The following is a 7890-nucleotide window of genomic DNA, read 5'->3' as shown; positions in this document are numbered from 1 at the left end:
GAGCAAACTACAAGGTAGCTACAGTTCAAATTTGACCCGCTTCCAACTGAATCGGCGGAAATTTGTCTTTTTCATGAGAGGTGGATCAAAACTTTTTACACCCAACCATTTGGTCAATTGTGCATTAAATATGTCCTAGTATTTTAGAAAAATGATTTGGTCCAATTTTGCAACAAATATATGGTAGGTCCTTCACAAAAAAACCTCCTTTTGGGCACTCAAAAAATGGAAAATGGTTTTTTCGTCCAAAGAAAGTGACAACTTCCTTAGGCAACATTGTTTGACATTCCAATATGCACCCTTGTGCACAATATGAGATCATTTGAACAAACTATGCCATGGATGTGGCCATAAGATTGATCATGTAGCTTGAAAGCCATGGATCTCCACACGTGATAGCTCGTTTCTGAGAACACTTTTTTAAAATAATTCCCGTATTACAAGTTTGTTATTTTTCCTAGGAACTTGGCCACATACAATGACACAATGCGGCGAAGGTTTCCCAATTTTTTGATTTTTTTTGAATTTTTTATGTCCGTTTCAAAATGCGGTCAAAACGGCGGGAATGACCGTTCCTAGCTAGTGGTTGAATCTTGGAACTTTTTTGGTGTTTCTATGATTAAATAGATACTTATGTACCTAGAATGATTTTTGAAAAAAATAAAGAGCAAACTACAAGGTAGCTGCAGTTCAAATTGGATAGGTCTTTCACAAAAAAACTCATTTTAAGCATTGAAAAAAGGAATGAAAAAATTGTATGTAATCAATCACGACCAATTTATTTGGTAAAAAAATCATCAAACTGTTTGGTGCGTTCTGATTGGTCCATAGGCATATCACGCGGATCATGCATCAACCACCGTCGGATGCTTCTGGATCCAACGGCAGCCCTCACCCTCTCACCCAAACCCTAGCTTCCCCGATCCACTCTTCTCCCCCGATCCACTCTCCCCCTCTCGTCCCACAGCCGCCACCCCAACCCTCTCGATCCCCAACCACCCAGCCGCCACCAGTGCCGTCCTCTGTCCTCTCCCCCAACCCTGGCCGCCGGCAACCCCTCCCCTCCCCTTCTCTCCCAAGGCCGCGGTCGGATCCGCGCTCCCTCCTCGCTCATGACATAGACCTAGCCGCATGGCATGGCCATGGCCATGGCGGCGGCCAGATCCACCCCCTCCCCTGCTCCGTTCCCTCGACGCCCGGCGGCCAGATCCACCACCTCCCCTGCTCCGTTCCCTCTCTCCCAGATCCATACGCAGCCGCCGCCATCCTATCCCCTTCCCTCACCTCACAATCTCCCTCTCCCCGACCCATACCTCCCTCTCTCTGCCATCCCAACCCCTACCCCGCCGCCGGCCTCCCCCATCCCCACCGCCGACGACCTCCTCATCTCCCACAACCTTAGCCCCGCCGCCGCGTCCCTCCTCCTCCTCTCCCACCGCGCACAGATCGGCGAGGCACCACATCTGGTGGCTGACGTCTCCGCCTCCGCCGGCCAGGTGCTCGTCAAGCGGCTCCAGGAGTCTCCGCCTCCGCCGGCTCCGCCGGGCGCCCCCGCCGTGGTGGCGTTGGTCCGGCAGGTGATGGCATCGGCGGAGCTCGGGGCCAAGGTGGGGCGGCAGCTCGGAGCTCCGGCGCACCGAGGGCAACGCGTGCTTCCGCAAGGCCCGCGTCGGTGCCGCCATCGACTGCTACACCGAGGCGAGCGCGCGCACCCCCCAAAACCTCCTCCTTCCTCCCCCAATCCCCTTCTTCGCGGCCGGCGATTCGATCCGTGGAATCCCCTCCGGTTATCGAATGCAAGAATTGATTGGTTGGTTTCCAGGCGATTGCGCTGTGCCCCGGCGTCGCGGTCTACTGGGTGAACCGGGGCCTCTGCCACTTCCGCCGCAAGGACTGGGCCAGGGTCGAGGAGGACAGCAGGAGGGCGCTCGCGCTCGACGATGCCTCCGTCAAGGTGACTCACACAGATAGATTATTATCCCCGTTTCATCAGTTCATGCCTGAGGAAGAAGGGGCGTATAGATTTGTAAAATGTGCAGTTTCAGAGCTTCATCTGTTCTTGCTTCTGTTGCTGATGATGCAGGGACACTATCTGCTAGGGTGCGCTCTGCTCGATAAGGAGGACTGCGCTCTCGCCGTCAAGGAGTTCGAGAAGGTCCGCGGTTTGCAAATCCTCTCTGTACATTCTGAACCAGGGTCTGTATTATACTAAGATCATCACGTTCCTGCCATTTACAGTATAAGAATTGGTAGATTGTAAGCACCAGTCTGACTGACGATTAACTTGAAGATGGTCTAGAATATCTGTCAGGAGTTGGCGTGAGTTGTAGTCTAACACATTTATTGGATTTTATTGTCTGCGTTTTCCATAGCATTGCGGAATTTTAACTGAACCCCTTGCCCACTTTCACATTTGTAAATATCATCAGATGAAATGGTTTCACTCTTACCACTTGGTGGCTCTACATAGCTTGTCATCAGCTTGTTATCTTCTTGAGAAAGATGGAAAAATCAATGTGTAACGACTAGTACTGATTTTCTTGGTGCCTTTCGCCCCGCTCTTCTGATTACCTATGGATTTAATTGACAATTCTAGCTAAAGTTAATTTTTACTGATCAAGGTGGGGCCAAGGTCCTCTACAGAATTTACAAAAGCAATTTTTACTGTATGAAGAAACTAAATAGATATAGTCCGTCGTATTCTTAACAACACAAAACGATGCATCTTCCAAGCAAAAGTAATTTTGCATATCCAAAAGAGAAGCGCCCTGCAGCCTGTTGTTACTTCCATCTCTGTTCCAAAAACAGAGGAACCATCTTTTTTGGTTCAGATAATTGCGAGGAAATTCCTGAACTGATCCCTGCTTCCTCTGGTTGTTGTTTGTGCCAGGTGACCCAAGGTTGCTGAAGAGGAGCAGCAGCCGCACAAGAGTATCTGAAGATGACTCCTCCGTTTCTAACCCATCCCCTTCCTTCCACTGTTTTGGATGATGAACTTGATCCTGCTTAATTAATTAATTTCTCATCGTGCTTAATTAGTTGTAAATGTGCCCCCTTATTGAAGAAGAAGAAGATAATACAAATGTAATTTAATTGGATGGTCCCTTTCATCGTGCTTAATTAGCTGTAAATGTGCCTCCCTTACTGAAGAAGATAAGAATCCATATGTCTTATGCAAAATTAACTTTGTCATCTTGTAAGCACTCTAGGCAGTGTCTAGAGGGTGAAAATATGAGAACAAAAAAGAATTACTGGATTAATTTAAAACATCCATCCTTTACTCCGTCCATGTCATTGTTATTTACCCCTGGGAGTATTTTTAACTTGAAAATCTCTGGTGAACTGCCATTTCAAGTACATTTGCTTGCTCTGTTAATTTTTTGGGTTAATCCATCTTGCTCTGTTAAGTTAAATTTGATATGTGGAGTAGCAGCAGTAAGCTAGACCCTCCATCTTGCTCTGTACATAGTCAAAGCTACTCCAAGTTAGCAGCAATACTGTTAACTTCTCAATTTGCTTGGATTACATTTAACTTCTAGTACTCCAGTAGTCTAGTAATTTTGCTTAGAGTATTTAACAAGATTGAACTGTACATGTGTGGAGTAATTTTGCTGGGAGTATTTAACAAGATTGATAGTGGGTTCTATGCATCCCCATTTATGAGTTATGCAGAATAAGAATTACAATTTGCTGCAATTCAGATGTTTTGAATTCTTCAATCTTGAATTGTTCAATGATGATAGCTATCTTGCATCGTACTATAAAATCATGGATCGGCAACTAGGTGATTGTCAATCTGTTCTTGCTAGATGTGTTGTTGTTTTTCTTCTTCTAAGATAAGATGGTAGCATCACATGTCATCCTATCATGTTGTACTAGTTCCTGAAGTGTAAGATAAGATGGTGGCATCAGATGTGTGTTCTGACTTGTGACTGCTTACTACATGGATACATGCAACTAGCTAGCAACCTAGCAGTACTAGTAAGAATATATGTGACTAATTCCCTCCCTATACCTTGTGATTGATTCCAGGTATATACAGATGCCATCTTTGTCTGGCAACATATGCACCTGATTACATTCAGGTGCATATAGTATACTTGAACAGTGTAAACATATGCATCTGCAAAATTATCTCATTCATAGTGTGGTGCCTATGTATACCAGTTATCAATTGGCTTGATTTAGGCTTTTGATAGTCAGTGTCTCAGTGACAGAAATAACTCAAAAGCTATACCTTTAGCTGTGCTGGCAATCGAATGTATATAATCGTAACCGTTAGTTATTACCGTAGCTAGCAGATCTCTTTAGTAAGCAGTAACTGGTAGTTCTCATAATCCATCCCATAGATTACTTCCCCAATGTGTGTTCCAAGGGCTTTACCTGTTAGAATTGATGCTTGTTTCTACTAAGTGTTGCACTTGTTTCTACTAAGTTTTAACTGTGAATCTGTTGTTTCACATATACTATATACAACTGATGCCTTGAAGAAGTCAGCTCCCCTTGGATGGTGCAGTGTAGCAAATAAATGTTGATTCATTCATTCTTTGGTGAGTGCACACTACTAGCACATTTTTTGCTGTGATCAAGTGCGAATCATATCCAGTTGTTTTCTCACATTATTATTTGGTTATGCCATGCCGCTGCCATTGTTTGCTTAAGCATGATTTGCTCCAACCTGGCATTGTGTTGTACTAGTACTAGTACATACTTCAATTGCATGCATGCATGTTTGCCGTTCCCGGAACTGTTTGACTGCTTTGCATATGGCTTGTGTCTTGCTGCTCTCTGACCTGTTGTACTGTCCATATGTTACTTGATCATTTGCAAAATATATCTCAGTTTTTGCTGTAATGAGAATGTTATATGCATGGTTTCCTGTTAAATCTAAAGTTCTGCAGCAAATTTTCATCGTTATGAGAATTTTATAATCACGGATTCACTTGATTATGTTTCTAACTTTTCATAATTTATTATTTGCAGATGTTGGCTTTCATTCTTCCAAAGTTGGGTGTACATGAGCTCTAGGAAGAATCCCGAAGATAAACCACACCCAGCAATGTGTTTTAGCTCACTAGAGATAGTTATGCTTGCAGCTAGTTATGTGTATATTTAGTTATATTTTATAGCTGAATACCAGAATTGTACTATGCTTGGCTGTTGTATGAAATATTATGCCTTATTGGCTCTTTTTGAATCAAATTATCTAATTGCACAAATATAGAACTGGTGTGTGGTACCCGAAAAGCAAACCTGGTAATTGGTTCCCATTTGACTAGTGGGACCTACTTTAAAATAGAAAAGAAACAAAAGAAAACTGACAAGTGGCTGAAAAAAGGCCGAGGCCCCCCAAAAAATTGCATTGTAAAAGGTTTCGGCCCAACACATAAAAGTCTATTGGGCTTGGCCCATGTAGCTTACCCAAATTGAAAGAAAAAAAACAACAAATGGGCTGAATTGTTGGGCTCAGCCCATGTAAAACACCTAATCGGACCGGGCTGAATCTTGTCAGTGACCTTTTCAATTCGTCACAATTTTGCCACGTCAGATTGCCACGTCGGATCCGACATGGCCTAGGGAGAGAGCTAGCGACCAAAACAGAAGGTCATAGGATCAACGACCTTTTGTTAAAGGTCGCTATAGTCAGTTTACGACCGCCAGCTTTTGACCTTCTGTTTTTGGTCACAAAAAGGTCGTAAATGAAAATTTGTGAACTTTCAGTGACCAATAGTGGTGGTCATAAGTTGACATATTTCTTGTAGTGATGTTCAGAGGTTTGGTTGAAGTTTTTCATGTGGAATATGTAGTCCAAACTGTACTGCCCCGTGCTTTAGAATTGTACTAGCATGTGCTTCAAAATTGTAGTAAATGTACTTCACTTTAGGGAAAGCACAGTTGTGCTTCAGGCGGAAGCACATATGTGCTTCATGCCAAAACACATATGTGCTTCACTTTCTAGGAAATGCGAGAAGCACAACTGTAGTCCATGCTCCTATGAGGAAAAAAAACAAGAAAACCCAAAGAAACACAAGAAAAAACGAAAAAATAAAACCAAAAACTGTCTTGATGACACATGTGGCAGCACCAAGACGGAGATTTTCTCTCAGGAGGATATGGGTAGTTGTCGGTGTCAAAACCGATGGATCTCGGATAGGGGGTCCCGAACTGTGCGTCTAGGCCGGATGGTAACAGGAGGCAGGAGACACGAAGTTTTACCCAGGTTCGGGCCCTCTCGATGGAGGTAAAACCCTACGTCCTGCTTGATTAATATTGATGGTATGGGTATTACAAGAGTTGATCTACCACGAGATCAGAGAGGCTAAACCCTAGAAGCTAGCCTATGATATGATTGTTGATGTGTATGTTGTCCTATGGACTAAAACCCTCCGGTTTATATAGACACCGGAGAGGGTTAGGGTTACATAGAGTCAGTTACAATGGTAGGAGATCTGATCATCCGTATCGCCAAGCTTGCCTTCCACGTCAAGGAAAGTCCCTTCCGGACATGGGACGCAGTCTTCAATCTTGTATCTTCATAGTCCTGGAGTCCGGCTGAAGGTATAGTCCGGCTATCCGGACACCCCCTAATCCAGGACTCGCTCAGTAGCCCCCGAACCAGACCTCAATGACGATGAGTCCGGTGCGCAGATTGTCTTCGGAATTGCAAGGCGGGTTCTCCTCCAAATTCCATGTACCTGTTGAATAAAGTTCGGTTTCTTGTAGATGTTGCGCTCCTTGGCTTCTGCGCCCAATAATGGCCGCTCCCCACGTGTCAAACGAATATGAAAGGTCTGGGTATTTTTACATTCACACCCCCAGCCGCATAAACAAGCTGACCTATTTAAGGAGACGAGGATTTAGATCCCAACCACACCTTCCCCCTTCGCGAGTGTTCATCAGAGCGCATTCGACAAAGATCCATTCCACCATGGCCAGCCGTCGCGACTCCTCCTCCCGCCCTTCCAGCCCTAAGCCTGGATATTGGGAAAGATGCTCCATCCTGCATAGCGAGTTAGTGACGCTCCAGACCAAGGGATTTCTCCCCCCGGCCTATATGATCCCGGTTCGAGCCGGTCTTGCCGTCTACAACGGCGGAGAGCAAGCGGAGAGTGCCCCTAATCCCTCCAAAGGAGAGCGGGTGTGCCTCGTCCCTTATTTAATAAGGGGCACGGATTTCCAATCCATCCATTTCTCCGGGGGTTGCTGGAGTTCTACGGCCTCCAGCTACATCATCTCACGCCTGCCTCAGTACTGCATATTGCGGGCTTTGTAGCCCTCTGCGAGCTGTTCTTGGGTGTTGAAGCTCATTTCGGACTTTGGAGGCAGCTATTTTGCCTCGTGCCCCGTTCCAAGAAGGGGTCTATGTATCAAGTGGGCGGAGCCGAAGTATGGCGTATCGCCAGGACCGGCTATCTGTCCGGAACCCCAAAGAAGGCGTCCGAAGACTAGCCCTCGGAATGGTTTTACATAGAAGACGTCCCGCTGCCGGATCCTGTCCGGAGCGGCCTCCCTGAATTCAACAATGCTCCCTTAAAGAAGTGCCTAAGCTGGCGCCCACGGAGCCCTCAGAGGGAAAGTGACAGGGACGTTGTTTACTTGATGGGCCGAATAAGATTGTTAGCTCATTCCGGACTAACCATGATCGGGGTCATGGCCGCATGCATCATGCGAGGGGTGCAGCCACTACAGTATAGAGGCCACCCCATGTGGGATTTCAACGGGGAGGACAACACCACCCGCTACGGCCGTAAGGGGCCGGATTCGGCTGCGGCTCTAGTAAAGACCCTGTCCGCTTTGTACAAGGGAGAAGAGGAGGATTTTCTCCGCGTTGACCCAAAGGGTGGATTTTCCATGTACAATCCTCCATGCTGGGTGAGTGATCACACTTTG

The 7890-nt window shown here is 45.8% G+C and overlaps 1 long non-coding RNA gene across 1 annotated transcript; it reads left to right on the top strand.

Annotated features, from left to right (window-relative positions):
- Nucleotides 1-943: 943 nt before the first annotated feature.
- LOC125506600 lies at nt 944-5221 on the top strand. The gene is made up of 4 exons (XR_007282707.1): nt 944-1954; nt 2084-2155; nt 2891-4550; nt 4984-5221. It is a non-coding gene; the product is annotated as an uncharacterized LOC125506600 (long non-coding RNA).
- The last annotated feature ends 2669 nt before the right edge of the window (nt 5222-7890 follow it).

Source organism: Triticum urartu, chromosome 5 (assembly GCF_003073215.2).
Source record: "Triticum urartu cultivar G1812 chromosome 5, Tu2.1, whole genome shotgun sequence".
Taxonomy (NCBI): Eukaryota; Viridiplantae; Streptophyta; class Magnoliopsida; order Poales; family Poaceae; genus Triticum; species Triticum urartu.
This window is presented reverse-complemented; position numbering and strand designations above follow the sequence as displayed.